A 15,362-nucleotide genomic window follows, 5' to 3' on the forward strand; every position below is an offset into this window, starting at 1 on the left:
TTGTTGAATTATTGCAGATTTTCAGATTATTGCAGAGATCTGTGTTTTTATTTTTGTATAATGTAAAAAAAACAACTGAAAATGCTATTACTTAAATTGATATTTTCTTTCCTTAAAAAGAAACTGAATGTTATCTGCACTGTATTTTTTTTTTAAAGAACAGCATTTATTTTAAATAGGAAACTTTTGTAAAATTATAAATGTCTTTACCGTCACTTTTGACCAATTTAATGCATCCTTGCTGAATAAATATATTAATTTCTGTAAAAAAGTATTTACTTTACTTTTTTTTTTTTAAGGATAAACTTTACTAAATCTTGATATATTTATTCATAAAACAAGATAAAACAATTTGACTATGGGGTACGAATAATAAACATCATTCAAGATGTAAATGTAGTATGTTAGGTTTGAAATGACAAAAAGCAGATATCATGGTCAGTATTAAGGCAGAATGTCAATATACACTATTGATTATAATATGTTATTAAATGATTACAGATTTTGAGATTATTGTAGAGTTCTGTTTTCATTCTCTATATTATATATATATAAAAAAAATCTGCTAAATTTCTGCTAAAATGATATTGTCACGACACACACACTGGGTGCAGGAACGAACGCGGAGACGAGGAACAAAGTAAATTTAAAAGATTTAATAAACAAAAGCTGGGAATACAGAGACACAGGATACACTGAGGACACGAAATGACATTCAACAGCGGACAGGAAACAAGGGGCAAAACACACTTTATATAAACAGAAACTAATGGGACATACCTGGGATCAATAGAACTAAATGGAAATAGGAACAGGAAAAAAACAAATATGGGCATAAACGTTAACCTGGAGCACATGGGGGAGGAAAACACAACACGAGACATGAAACAAAATCTGACAGATATTGCATAAGTGTTCATTTTCTTTCCTTTAAAAGCAACAGAATGCATTAATTTTCTGCACTGCAAAAAATGATTTCCACAACATAATAAAAATCGTTTTTAATCCTATGTACTTCACTCAGTATTTAGTTGACCACTGGTCTGCCTCTTAGATCATACATCATGAGATATTGTGTCACAGACAGGTCTTGTTTAGGACCATTTATCACAGGCGTCCCATTACAGAACTTCAAAACCCCAATCCTCCCTTTAATCTTTAGATATAAGAGTAAATTAATATTATTTGTATTTATAATTGAGTAAAAATAATATAAAAGCTGGTGGAGGCCACCAGCTGCACCATGTTGCCACAAAAAGCTGTTTAAACGTGTTAAACATTCACGTCGCGTCGCATCTTTATATTAGATGTTTTCGTCTCATGTCTATTTTGATCTAAATGAGACAACAAAGGCATAACATAAATCTTCCATAACATGTTATGCAGGGCAGCATGAGTGGATAGAGCCTCTTCATGCTGGGTTTGTTTGGAAAAAGGATTCTGAGACTCCAGGGGTTTTATCTTCATGATGTCTACAACTGCCACTAACTCTATGTGGCCCTCGTAAAGCTGTCCAATCAATTTGATGGGCCCTGTGTGTCTTTGAGTCCTTCATGTTATAGCAGGGAAAAAAGTCATGACCATTAAACGTCACGCACTGAGATGCTATGCACATGTGTGTTTGTGATTCTTAAATTGTCTGCAGAGGATTACGGTTTTCCCATTCTGTATCCTGGCATGAGCGTGTATGGGTAAAGAAGAGTAAAAAGAATGGGATGGAGTGTGTGTTTGTACAGTCTGTGTATCTGTTTCACCTGGCTAAGCATTGTGGGTCTGCACTAACCAGATAATACCTCGGTCAACATGCTGCGCTGGCTTTGAGAGGCAGGAGAGCACTGGAGTTAAAGGAGCTTATTATTCAGAGAAGCAACTACGTGGCTAGATGTTTAAAACTAGTCATTTTTAATTGGGTGGTTCTTCTTATAATTTCTCACAGGCCATTGCTGTTTGGGGTCTCACACTTTGCTATTCTGGAGATATGAAAATCTTACGTTTCCTAATTTTTTATTTTAATTTATGATTTTATTTTTTATTTAGATTTATACTAGTAAAGTCTTGATTTTGCTACTCAAGGAAATGCTTTTCCCATTGTTTTGATATTTTAAGTACAAAAGAGATTGTATGTCACTGTCAACAGTGGTTGCAGGCAAGGAAGAGGGTTGAGGCTGGATCTAGATGCAAGAAACTTTATTAAATATAATATTTATTTAAACAAAACAAAAAGCACATTGGCAGGCACAGTAGAAAATGCAGTATCACAAACCAACTCAAACATTGATGAGAACAGAACCAAATTTGAGTTTATGTACACAAGACAATGAGGTAGAAAACATGGAACTAAATGAGACACAGGTGCAAATCTGAAATAACCAATGAGACAAACAAGGACATAATCAGAAACTAAGGCTCTGTCCCAAATGGCACACTTCATGTTCACTTGCGGCCACACAGACTTACAATGTGTCCATTAAGTCCATGAGGCTGTGTAGGGTGTCCCATTCGTCATTTTAGCTTTCAGAAGGGTGCTCGCGTTATGCGCCCTCAATGTGTTCTTCTGTCAAGCCCACACTGAGGCGAGCTTCGCGGCAGACTTCTACCCGACAGTCAAAGCGGCATTACGTCATAAAAGTGTGGACTGGGACGGTTTAGGGTGCCTTTTGGGACAGGGCCTAAGACAACCCAGGAAACAGGAACTAAACAGATAAACAGAGAGGAACACAGGAACCAAAGGAAGCTGAAATACATAAAAAATCCCCAGAACAGGACATAAATGTGACAGTCACAGGGCTTGACACTTACTTTTTTCAGGAGCACATGTGCTCCTAAACTGAAAAAGTTAGGAGTGCATTAAAACACACACACACACACACACACACACACTCTTTTACTTTTATATTGACAAAACTGTATTTTCTATCTCCTAATCCAACCTTAACCCTAAACCTACCCCTTACAGAAAACCTGTTTGCATTGTTACACTTTCACATAAACATAATTTACTAATTTTAATATTTTTTTCCCTCATGGGGACCACAGGCCGGTCCCAACAATGTAAAGAAATTTCAGGTTTTACTATCCTTGTGGGGACATTTGGTCCCCACAATGTAGCATAAACAAACACACACACACAAACCGTTTTCCTTAATAAAGGGAAAGAGACATTTACAAACAAAATTATTTAGTTTATTAGAATACAAAAATTATATTTATGTAATTATTTATAGGCACAATAAGACATTTGTTATACTATATTTTATACAATATTTTCCAATTGTTTAATAATATATTAAAGGTGTCATGAACTGAGAAACCAAAATTCCCTTGATCTTTTCACATATAAGAGGTTATTGTACTATAAAAACATCCTGTAAGTTTCAGAACTTAAAATTTTCTTGTTAGTCTAAAAACAGCTTATATTGAAGCCAATCTGCCAAAACGACAGCTTGTGGAATTGACTACTCTATGATGTAATAGTGTGGATAAACACCGCCTCCACAGAAGAATATTAACATCGCTGCCTGTTTAGCCCCGCCCTCCGATTCGCGCATGTAATGTTTGCGAGAGAAGCGAACACGCAGGTCTACGCAGAAACCAAAAGATAAAGATGGCTCAGAAGATAACAAGACACTGTGAAGTGGCAAGTTGTGGAAAAACAGTCTTTGCATTGTCTTCTTTCTGATCCCAACGTTAGGAAGGAGTGGGTGAACTTTATTTTTAATGAAGATCCAGACCTCAGTAAGAACTTGGTTCTTTGTTCACTTAATTTTACCGTGGATTCGTTAGCTGTTAGCCAATCATACCAGTGGGTGTTTACTTCCGAGTCTACAATCTGCCCCTTCATTCAAACAGAGCGTTCTGATAAGGGGGGTCAAAAACAGGACTAAAAATAGCCTATTACTTCTAAATTATGATTTTTTTTTTTTTAATGTAAAAATCTTGATAACATTATAAGTGTTCTATTTAAGATATATGTATTTTTTATTTTTTTTATTTTTAAGGACCCACGAGGGATTTATTTATTTTTTGCACACATGCTCCAAAAAAAAAAAAACAGTTTCCAATTTACACACATTTTTTGGTGCGAGTGAAACGCTCACACTGTCGAGCCCTGTGTCAGTGGGTGTAGGAGTTGGGGTATATTTATATTTTGTCACTTCATAAACTTGACCTGTACTCTACAGCATTTTTAGTTTCTAAAGAGATGCTTTTTATGGACAGACGGGTTATCCTATTTTTGTGGTGCCGACAGATAGTCGAAGTAAGAGGGGGCGGTAAAGCAAGGTCACAATTCATTTTCAATAAGTGGAGCGAAAGAGAGCGTGAAACTGGGCATCTTGAGACCGTGAATAAAGCGTTTATTTCCCATTAGCTCTCTATGCTAAACACCATTAATTTATATAGAATGAGTATGGTTAGGTATGGTTTAAATTAATCACTTTACTCCGTATAATTGAGATAATGTAACCAAAAACCAATGAGTAAATTCAACTAATAATATATCTGAATGCAGCATTTTGTAAAATCATAAACATAAACTCTTGAGTATTTATATAAACATAAATACTCAACATGAAAAATATGTTGAGTATTTTTAATGCGTATATAACTCCCATGAGTTCTTCCCCTGTCTGCTTTTATTCTGCTCAGGGATAAGCAACATCAATCACATTTGCATTACAAATGTAATATCTGGGGAAAGAATTGATTTGATTACTGACTTCGCAACAGAAGGATTTATATCGATACCCTGGCAAACCAGTTCTTTTTTAGCCAGTTTTTGATGATTTTACACATCAAATTTTGTTTGTTTATGAGGGACATAAATAACAAAAAATTTCAAGAGTTGCCCAAGCTCGAAATGTCACGACACAAGCATTCATTACATGTTCCTAACCGACATGACCACATTTTATTTCCTTCATCTTCCATTCTAAAGAGTCAAACTGATTCTGCATACAAGGAAAAAAATATTCCTACAGGCAGCCAGTTTGGAATAGTTACTATTTATCTACTTATTTATTTACTTACTTAATTACTTGTATTTTTATTTGTTTCTAATGTCTCTTATTCTCACCAAGGCCACATTTATTTAGATCAGAAACACAGTAAAAACAGTCATATATATATATATATATATATTAACATTTATTCCTGTGACCCAAAGCTGTTTTTTTTTTTCAGCCATTACTCCAGTCTTAAGTGTCACATTATCCTGTAATATGTTGATTTGGTGTTGACTTATTAATATAATATATATATATATATTAACATTTATTCCTGTGACCCAAAACTGGGTTTTTTTTTTTCAGCCATTACTCCAGTCTTAAGTGTCACATTATCCTGTAATATGTTGATTTGGTGTTGACTTATTAATATAATATATATGTATATTAACATTTATTCCTGTGACCCAAAACTGTTTTTTTTTTCAGCCATTACTCCAGTCTTAAGTGTCACATTATCCTGTAATATGTTGATTTGGTGTTGACTTATTAATATAATATATATATATATATATATATATTAACATTTATTCCTGTGACCCAAAACTGTTTTTTTTTTTTCAGCCAGTTAATATATATATATATATATATATATTAACATTTATTCCTGTGACCCAAAACTGGGTTTTTTTTTTTTCAGCCATTACTCCAGTCTTAAGTGTCACATTATCCTGTAATATGTTGATTTGTTGCTGACTTATGAATAATGTTTTTTTATTATTATTATTATTATTATTATCAATTTTGAAAACAGTTTTTGCTGCTTTATATATATTTTTTTGTGGTAACTGAGACTTTTTCAGGATTCTTTGATGTATAGAAAGTTAAATGAGTGACATTTATTTTAAATATTTTCTTGATAGAATTATAGATGTCTTTACTGTCACTTTTGATTCATTTAATGCATCCTTGCTGAATAAAAGTATCTATCTATCTATCTATCTGTCTGTCTGTCTGCCTGCCTGCCTGCCTGCCTGATAGAGATGGCGGATAAAAAACAAAAGAGGAAAACGTCTGCGGAACAAAAGAAGGCTTAAAGGGGTGGTTCATTGCGATTTCACTTTTTTAACGTTAGTTAGTTAGTGTGTAATGTTGCTGTTTGAGCACAAACAATATCTGCAAAGTTGCAGCGCTGAAAGTTCAATGCAAACGGAGATATCGTCTTTTAAAATTCTGGCAGTTTAATGCCTACAAAAACGGCTGGTAGGGAGGGACTACAACAAGTTACTTCCCGGGCTCGTGACATCACAAACCCAGATAAAACCCGCCTTCGGGAAAAGGCAGCAAAGGGGGCGAGGCCATGCTGCGCTGCTTTAGAGAAGAGGAAGAGAAAACTAATATCTGCAAAGTTACAAAGCTGAAAGTTCAATGCAAACGGAGATATCGTCTTTTAAAATTCTGGCAGTTTAATGCCTACAAAAACGGCTGGTAGGGACTACAACAAGTTACTTCCCGGGCTCGTGACATCACAAACCCAGATAAAACCCGCCTTCGGGAAAAGGCAGCAAAGGGGGCGAGGCCATGCTGCGCTGCTTTAGAGAAGAGGAAGAGAAAACTAGAGGTGCACGTAAAAATCTATTCATATATGAATCGTGATTCTGTCTTCTAACGATTCTAATGGATTCACAAGTTTCAAAATCAATGTTCTAAAGCAGCGGTTCTTACTGTTCCTTGCATCCCCTGCTCTGCATCTCTCTCTCTCGCTCTCATTCAGCTCAGCTCCAACAATGAACTGTTCCAGTTATACACTTATTTTCACATAGCTACGAGAAGCGTTAAACATGGACATGCATACGGTTGCTGTACTGTATTAAAGCTTTAATCAGGATAAAACCGTATATTAAAAGCTAACATAAGCAGTAGCATTTACAAATAACAGCGTATCTAAAAGTATGAGACAACAACAAGCAAAAAACATAGGCCTACCATTAAAAGCTGTGCTTGCACAGGTTCTGCACGATCCTCTTCAATAATATCCTCTGCTTCTCAATCGGGCTCAAACTGATAAGCAATATTAACGATTACAATACAGCTCATGCCGCTGAGGTGAGAGGCGGGACGGTTAAACGTGCACTAGAGGCGGTTTAGCCAATCACAACACACTGGGCTAGCTAACCAATCAGAGCCCATCGTATTTCTGAGGGAGGGGCTTCATAAAAGAAGGAAATGATCAGCGTGTTTCTCAGAGAAGGGACAGAGTGGTGTGAAATAAAGGTAAATTATGTGAAAAATAATGCGCTTTTAAAAAAACGAAGCATTAACACATGTTAGACTGCACCCCATAAACACAATCAAGCCTAAAAAAAAAACACTGAACCACCCCTTTAAGGCAAGAAGGCAAGAAGTAAGATCCGTGTAAATATCGGATCAGCTTTCCAGCGCTGGAGAGAACTCAAGGAACGGAAGGCCTGCGATCGGACGCCGAGGTTGCTTTGTTTCTTCTCGATAGGTGAGTAACACCGTGTATACACCGCAACACCTAAAGTCTGTCTAGTACACTGAAAGCGACAAAGCGACCGTTGTGTCAATACGTCATGAATAGAACGCAGCAGCAGTTTTCTGTCGGGGATTTGTCGTGTCGTGCCACGCCGCATCCAGTGTAGACCATAGATATGTATATACAGTATATATATGGTGTAGACAGCATCACTGATTATAATGAGTTCTATAGTATTTTGTCGTGCCGCGCCGCTCGCGTCCGGTGTAGACACAGTGTAGATACGGTGTAACATTGGTTTTGCTTTGTTTCACAGAACTAATAGTTGCCTGGGTTGCGTACGTATGTGTGGGGCGGAGCTATCAAAATAGGGGTGAGACCCTTTTGGGGTAGGGGCGTGTTTGTTTTGGTGATTTCAAATGTCAACATTGGCTACCAGAAATCGCTTACTCCACCTTTAAGCAGCACAGCTGTTTTCAACTGATAATAATAAAATGTGAATAATAAAGTGATTTGTGAGCATCAAATCAACATATTAGAATGATTTCTGAAGGATCATGTGACACTGAGGACTGGAGTAAAGTCTGCAAAAATTCAGGTTTGCATCAAAGGCATAAATTACATTAAAAAAAATATTCAAACAAAAAAAAGAGTTATTTTAAATAGTAATCATATTGGTCCCACTTTATATTAAGTGGCCTTAACTACTATGTACTTACATTTAAATAAATCATTTAGGTGATGTAAGTACATAGTAGTTCAGGCCACTTAATATAATGTTACTGTTTTTACTGGAAGTTTGATCAAATAAATGCATCCTTGAAGAGCATAAGATATTTCTTTCAAAAAGTTGAAAGCAGGAAAGTCTTAATTATTTCAAACTTTTGGATGCCAGTGTAATTTATATTTTAATTAATTTCTGTGAGTTGCAGGTCATAGTTTCTTATGGTTCTCTAGTTTGTTTGTGGTTTCTTGTATTTACTTAAATGAAGCTGCTACTAAATTCTTAACCTTTGTTCTCTGTGACTCCCAATGTGATGGCTATACTCTTATCGGTAACTGGAAGTAGCATAAATTAGCCAAACTATTACATAAACATCAGAGGAGAAAAAGTACACATATTCAGCTACATTATGATTGAACTTTTGAACTTGTCTGGGCCATATGGGGGAAGTCGTGGCCTAATGGTTAGAGAGCCGGACTCGTAACCCAAAGGTTGCGGGTTCGAGTCTCGCACCGGCAGGGATTGTAGGTGGGGGGAGTGAATGTACAGCGCTCTCTCCCACCTTCAATACCACGACTGAGGTGCCCTTGAGCAAAGCACCGAACCCCCAACTGCTCCCCGGGCGCCGCAGCAAAAATGGCTGCCCACTGCTCCGGGTGTGTGTTCACGGTGTGTGTGTGTTCACTGCTGTGTGTGTGCACTTTGGATGGGATAAATGCAGAGCACTAATTCCGAGTATGGGTCACCATACTTGGCCACATGTCACATGTCACTTCACATATGGAAGAGCAAATGTAAACCCTTAATCTCTGAGAGTGATTAAATTTGCAGGAAATGTTATTTTGAATTATGAGAGTGGCCCATAATGTGAGTTGAGAGAGAGAGGGGAGAGATTGTGGGAGTTATGCAGTGCGGTGAAATAACTTTTTATTAAAAAGATAAAATTTTGACATTGTGGAAGACACCATGTCTGATGTAGCCGTTCATCAACAGGAGACGGCGTGAGCAGATGGCCAATCCAGAATGAGAACTTTAGATAACACAACGTTATATAAGCACTTCAGAGGATGAAGTGCTTCTCTGTATTCATCTTTCGTTTTAGTCACAGGACCTTTTACTCACTGCTGCCATATTTATGACATGACATAAAACAATAGCAGAGAACTCGAAAATATCTGTGAAGCATTATATTATAGAAAAAATATAGATTTTTGATCCATGTCATCCCAGGAAATAAAAAAGGGTCATCAGCACAGATGATGCCAAAACTGACATTTGCATACATTTAATTCAGAATTAATTTAGGCTCTTTATGAGAGGTGAAAGATAAACTTTAATTTACCACATATGTAAACATCAGTATCACTTCAGGAGTTATTGTTAAAGGGGTCATATGATGCTGCTAAAAAGAACATTATTTTGTGTATTTGGTGTAATGAAATATATTTTAAAAAATGTATAATATATATATATATATGAACTGAAATAAAGCCTAAAATAAAATATCTTCGATTTGGTCACTTGAGCGATATAAAGAGATTAACATGAATGTATTATGTATGTAAACTTCATGTAAGTATCACTGCAGTGTTTTTATTAAATGTAAAGCTATTAAAATGTTTTCGGAAATTGAAATGAAGCATAAAATAAAATATTAGATGCAAAACTTAGATAAAATGAAAATGAGAATTATAAATTAGTTGCACTGGAAACTAACTGAAATAAATCTGTTGAAATACTGAAATTACTGAAACTAAAATAAAGGTAAATGGAAAATAAAAAATAAATAACCAAAATTAAAATGAAAACTGAAAATTAAAATATAAAAGCAAATTCAAAATATTAATGAGATTAATAAATACTATAAAAGTATATAAATAACACCAATAAAAGTATATAAGACAATGAAAGCATATAAAAAATACTAAAATAACACTGTCTTGTCGACATTTTGGTGACTATTTTATCACAACGTGCCTCAGCCCATGTTGATATATCACTTTGGGTTTTAATTATGGTACGGTGGTCATACAGTGACATGAAATGAATTGGGGAATGTTTTTTAGAAAAGATAACACATATACACTCATTATTGTTTTCTCAGATGTTTCTAATTGATGGTTTAGCTCAGGATTATTCAGAGATGCCATTTGAAGAAAAGCACTACCCTCAGGTGCTACTTCCTCCTCCTCCTCCTCTCTTTTCATTTTGTTACACCCACAGCAAAGATCCATTGCATTTCCAAAAATAAAAAAAAGAGCTCCAAGCACTTCATCACCCACCAACTGAGAAACATTTATCATCCGTACAAAATACTGTCAGTAAAGTTAATGGAAGTGCCAGAGTAATCCATTTCAAACTTTCAGCTAGTCTCTTCACTCTCATGGGGTTCAATCAGATTTCAACCCCCTCAAAACCTGCTAAAATGTTTAACTCTGGGTTTCCTCGCAGGTTTTGTCAAGGTTGCTGTAAAATTTTAAGGAGCACCAACATGATGTTTGAGGAGGCTGCAGTGTTTGAGAAGTAACTTTCTCTGTTTGGTGATATGCTCAGAGGTGGTCACCCCCTATACAGTGACAGTCACGTACAGTCTAGACCCGAATGTTTTCATAAGTTTTGTTGGATGTAAAATTATAAATTAATCACTGAGCATGTATACTTAACCTTTTTCTTGAGCTAACAACACATGCTTCTTTAGACCTCTTGATTCTTGTCAAAGGTTGATGAGGAGGTTTTATTATTCTTTTAGAAATTATATCCAAAACACATTTGTAGTTAATTAAAGATGTTATATTCTTATATCAAGCTTTATCATTAATATATTAAATTTGTAAATGTATTTAAATGCATTTAACATGTATTAATTAGTTTAACAATTTATTATATTATATTATATTATACAGTATTATATTATATTATGTTATGTTATATGTTATGTTATGTTATATGTTGTTATGTTATGTTATATTATATTATATTAAAGTTGATTCATATTCTCATTAATAATGTTTTTTTTTTCTCCAACCAAATATACTAAATGTCTGACTAAATGAATATTCAGATCTTCTGCACTAAACTTTGTAAATATAATCTCTAGCAGTTCCATTTTTAAAATGGGTTTGAATTTACATTTATTTTGCTCAGCTCAGCGGTTTGGAACCACTTGACACTTTAATTAAATTCAGCATTAAATTGTTTGAGTGTAAATGCAAAATCTTTTTAAATAGAATTAGTATAGAGATGTTATGTTATGTTATATGTTATGTTATATTATATTATATTAAAGTTGATTCATATTCTCATTAATAATGTTTTTTTTTTCTCCAACCAAATATACTAAATGTCTGACTAAATGAATATTCAGATCTTCTGCACTAAACTTTGTAAATATAATCTCTAGCAGTTCCATTTTTAAAATGGGTTTGAATTTACATTTATTTTGCTCAGCTCAGCGGTTTGGAACCACTTGACACTTTAATTAAATTCAGCATTAAATTGTTTGAGTGTAAATGCAAAATCTTTGTAAATAGAATTAGTATAGAGAGATTGTCCAGTCGTAAAATTGCTCTTTTCTCTCTCTTTTGGGAAATGTACTGTTCTAGAAGCATCTTTAATTTCCTCTAAATCAGCCGGTTTGCTGACTCTGAACAATGGGATACTTTGGATCAACCAAAAATGGATTAGCTTTAAAAAAAAAAAAAAAGAAAGCAAAAGTAATTCAAGATCTAATTTCTTTCTTTGTGTCTTTAAATTTAAGTTTAATTCATGTATTCCCAGAATGAAGCTTGCATTGGTGCAAAAACAAAAAGTGAACTGGGACTCAGTCCTTAGCAGAGTAAAGCTTTCTATTTTATTGACTTTCTGTGATAAGAAAACAGAAGAATCTATATTTTATTCAAAGGAAATTTTCAATAGGTGCTTGTACCTATGACTAAAGGTTCTTGATGCATAATTCCATACATTGAACACAATTACCTGCTTCAAATTAGCGAAAAAAACAACATAAAAGGCTGGATGAGTAAGTGTTTTTAACCCTCTTGAAGTGAAAACAGCGGCTCACTGTCTCTGATCTGTAAGCAGAAATCAAAAGGAAAAGGGTTGTACATGTGACGTGGATGTGCCTGCTATTGCTCACGTCCACTGGTGATGAAACCCAAAGAGCAATGCCTTATAACACTGCCTCTGTTTATCCTGCAGCCCTTGATGTATAGAGGAGAAAAGTGAAAGTGATTAGGCAAAACTCCATTGCAGACGTCATTTAGTTCCAATATTATCTGCTAGACTTTATTTTGGTCTTGTTTGTAGTTCTATTGTAAGTCTAGATTGACTGGCCAGTGATTAGATTGTCGTATATGGGATCATGTACCCTGCTCACAGACGTACTTTTACGTGCTGACATGTGAGCATTAGGTGTCTGTGATTTGTCTAGTGAAAAACTGCTTGCCTTTGGTAATAATTGCGGTCTGAAATAGCTCATAATCATCCTCCAAATATGTGTCTGTATGAGACATTCTGGTTTTTGATTTAGTCAGAATGCATGAAAAACATGTTGACTGCAAACAACCAGTTGCATTAGTTTTTTAGAGTCTCTCTTTCTCTTTCATCATGCTACAAACCAACAGCACTGATTATTTTAAAGGTACTGTAATTGCTAATTTTTTTTTTACGTAAGTTTGAGACTCTGTAAATGTCAAAAAAAAAGAGAGTTAGCAACTTGAATTTATATAACACAAGCTAATCAGAAACGCTCTGCCTGTAAATCATTTTACACATTAAGAATGGCAAAATCTTCTCTTTCGGAGGTGAAATTTTCGAGAAAGGCTTTAAGTTAAGTGCTAATAGCACTTGAAAAGTGTGTATAATTGGTCAACATATAAAAAAGCATAAAATAGTTCAAAGATATTGAAAGCCCACAAGGACAGATGACAGCAACACTTCCCTGCTCAGTAAACCTGAACAATTTCTGGACAGAAGTTCTGTCTTTAAGAGAAATCAGGGGCCTTGTATGGAAAACATACTACTTATGCAGTATATATTAATAAGTATACTGTGTCAAGTATGCAACATTTCTTTATAGAATATCTGTATCATAGCTGCTATTTTGTAATCTGACTCATTGTATCAGACATAGATAAACCAGTAGAAGTTTGACAGTCGTTATACACTTTGGATTATCGTCGCTTTTGTGGTTACGGTTCTTGCATTCTGCTCTGACAGACGGTTTTCTATGTGCACAGAATGCCATCTGTCACACAGTGCGTGAGTACTGAATTGTGTTCTTTTTCATGGTTTATTGCTGTCAAATAGACACAAAGGTATGTCAAAATGTCTGTCTTGGCAAGTATTCATGTAAACTGGTTATGTCTTAAGTGGATGCAAAAATCTGGGAAGAAATTGGATTTATGTCAGTAGATCTGTAGGTATTAGATCTGTGCGTTAGGTCTTAAAGTGACAGCAGCCTCATATACCTGTTTCCATCTGTTGTCATTGTTAATCAATCAAACAAACAAACAAACAAACAAAAGAGATAATCACTCACTGTTCTTGACCGAAGAACTGATGTAGCTTTAATAAAACTCTGTGAATATTTATTTCATACAGACAGTGCAGCGTTTTATTTTACATTTGATTACTTTAGTCAGTCTCTGTAGTATTTCTTTCTTATTTTATTACTGACGATTTACTTTTTAACAGTAATCTTGAGAATTTTTTATACTTATATTAGAACTTACATTAGCTTATATTGTGTAGAACATATTATTATGAAAAGTTGGTATCTTAATATTTGGTATCTACAATTTTGGCACCATAACAACCATATTTTCACCAAAGATAACTATTTTGTGATATTGTTATTGTGACAAAAAATATTAACCCATAGATTAGACTACCAAAAGATATGCCTTTGTATCAATGCCGTCAAATGATCAATAGGGCTGGGCAAAAAAAATTTTGATTTTTCGATTAATCGTTTTTTTAAATGACGTCGAATCGATATCGATTCTCAAAAGCCGCGAATCGATCTTTTCCGGGATTTATTTCAGCACACATTTAAAATAAGATCTGATTAACGTGAATCTTATCATTAGTCTTCTCCACTAGATGTCACCCTTATTTACCTTGCGCAATGTTACAACAGAAAGCCTGTCATTCATTCAGTGCTTATCATGGCCATACGTGTGATTCGCAATGCTCAGGTGAAATGCTATAGTAATACTATAAATCTGCGGAAGCATTTGATATCACACATAAGGCGCCATGATTTCCGCAATGAATGAATGGCGGATGGCGCGGCGCACTGTTTTGTTTACACATACTAAAGCGCGGATGACGCTCGCGGTGTTTTCAGCTTGTCGTCTCACTATATGATGATATGAACACATCTTTACATTTATGTTGAAAGCTGAAGCTCGCGATTATGAAAAGGGGCGTTACATTTCCGAAGCGTGCTTGTGGTGTTCGGCCAATCACAATGCACTGGGTCAGCTGGCCAATCAGAGCAGACTGTGCTTGTCGGAAGGAGGGGCTTTGTAGAAAACGACGTTTGAGAGAGGCGGGGCATAGAGGAACTACAATAATGTAGAGTATTTGAAAAATAATGTGTTTTTTGAACATTAAAGCATGTCAACATATTCTGTTACACCAAATACACAAGATAATGATCTTTAAAATAGTATCATATGACACCTTTAACGCAATTAACGCAGGGCCAGGGTTAGCCACCACTCACAACTGCTGCCTCTGTCTCTATTTTTTTCTTGGCAAGAAGTGCATTTATTCAGTCGCAGAACGTCTTTACGAGCTCATCAAACAGGAGACGTTTCAGACACGCGCTCCAAATTCACTTCAGCGGTAGGCGCGAGTCAAACAAGCATGGAAACGATAACTGTGCTTGTAGGCGCCGGCGCATGCTGTAGCCTGTATCTTTTCATATCAAAGTGTTAAATAAACTACGTGCATGCAATGTTGTGGTCAGTTAAGTCATGAAGTTACCAAAAAGGTGATTAAAGCTGCCTTAAAACTGTGCATGCATGTAATATATTATGAGTCACATTTAAGAGCATGTCTCTGAAATGGTTTTCAAAACTGTCCTGGAGCAGCCCAGCATTGTCTCCCTCATCTAACACACCCGATTTTAACTCGTCAGCTCATTATTGAGACTTTAAGACCTGAAGTGGGTCAGAAAAGGTAAAAAGAT

The sequence above is a fragment of the Sinocyclocheilus rhinocerous genome, unplaced genomic scaffold, assembly GCF_001515625.1.
Source record: "Sinocyclocheilus rhinocerous isolate Xijiao unplaced genomic scaffold, SAMN03320098_v1.1 scaffold87, whole genome shotgun sequence".
NCBI lineage: Eukaryota > Metazoa > Chordata > Actinopteri > Cypriniformes > Cyprinidae > Sinocyclocheilus > Sinocyclocheilus rhinocerous.